This window comes from Cynara cardunculus (assembly GCF_001531365.2).
Source record: "Cynara cardunculus var. scolymus isolate 2C chromosome LG 12, CcrdV1, whole genome shotgun sequence".
Classification (NCBI taxonomy): Eukaryota; Viridiplantae; Streptophyta; class Magnoliopsida; order Asterales; family Asteraceae; genus Cynara; species Cynara cardunculus.
Window position 1 is genome coordinate 39,657,873 of NC_037539.1, and position 1,670 is coordinate 39,659,542.

Below are 1,670 nucleotides of genomic sequence, written 5' to 3' on the forward strand. Positions count from 1 at the left end.
GGGTGACCGGTTTAGTTATAAATCGAATAAGGGTTACCCGATATGTTTTAAATCGCCTAGTGTGTTGTCCAGTTTAGATGTAAATCGGACAAGGTATTTAGTTGAGTTGTCCGAATTTATAAATCGGACAAATACTTGTGTTGTCCGGATTGATAAATCGGACAAGAAAGAATAGTGTTGACCGGATTAGTTAAACCGGCCAAGGCCTAACCGGGGAAGAAGTCCGGCCAAGTCTGTGTGAATCGGATTTTCATATTATTTATATCATATTTTTAATATTCTTTTTAAAAAAGAATAGGGATTTGAATAAAGATGATTTTGAACTGGGGATATTCCAATGAGGACATTTATGACTACAGTCTGTCTTATATGGAATTATTTTTTTAAATGTTTTGATGAGGAAATAAGGGTGGCATATCAAGGAGAGGTGTACCATGAGATAAGGATGGCATATCAAGTAGAGGTGTACCATGGGATAATGGTGGCATATCAAGGAGAGGTGTACATTTGGATATAATGGTGGCATTGATATGTGTGATGTGTAATATAACTCTTACTATTATATCATTTAATATTACTGTGGTTTGGAATCTTTATTTCTTTGTGACTTAAAGATTTAGAATCAGAGTTCTTATTGGAAATCGTAGTCTGGATGTTAATGAGGAGGAAATAACAGGTTTTGGCCTGAGACTTTTTCATTGCATGTTAAGGGTCCCGAACATAGTTAGCACCGTTGGAAATAAATATGATTAGTTGAAAAGAACAGTGTGTAAGGTAAATTTTAATTATATCTGGCCAGTGTAATTATGAATTTACAGGTACATATCTGAACTTGAATACTTCATTATATTTGGGAATGTGAATATGTAATTATTACCACTAAAATCTGCAGATGTCTAGCCGAACACGGAGATCTGAAAGAATGGCTCGCCAGGAGTCTGAGGAAAGAGAAGAATCACCTGTGAATCTTCCAACAAGTACTTCTAGAAATAGAGGTCCGGAAGGGCCCAGGGGACGAGGCAGAGGGAGAAGTCAGTCACAAGGAAGAGGTCGGGCTGAGATACATTATGAACATGAAGAATCCCATTCTGGAAATGTTCAAGAGGGACAGCGCCACAACCAGAATATGTAACCAGAGATATGTTGGCGGAAGAAATGGGAAAGTTGAGGGAAACCTTAACGTCTATTATGGGAATACCGGCTAGAGTGGAAGTACATCCCTCTATTCCGGTCACTCACAACAAGGAAGGAGACATCAAGATGTTCCTGACTTGTAAACTGCCAACTTTCTTTGGGGAAAGAGATCCGATGAAAGCTATGTGTTGGATTAAAGAGATCCAATCTGTGTTCAACACCATTCGGTGTCCAGAAACTGATAAAGTTCGATTTGCAGTGTCCGTACTGAAGTCAAATGCTTTGTTCTGGTGGAAAGTGGAGTCTCTAGCTAGAACGGATGTCTTACAAACGTTATTGTTATAACCCAGATCTGACAGTAGAACAATTTAATAAAGAAATTCAAGAGAGATTTGTAGTAGAAGAAGATGAAATAGAAATCGACGGCGCTTTCTTTATTGAATTGGAAATTACAAACTCTCAAGAACCCTAATCGACTCTCATATGATGTATCTGAATCTATGTTTACAATACAATTTTCTATTTGCTCTCGTTCA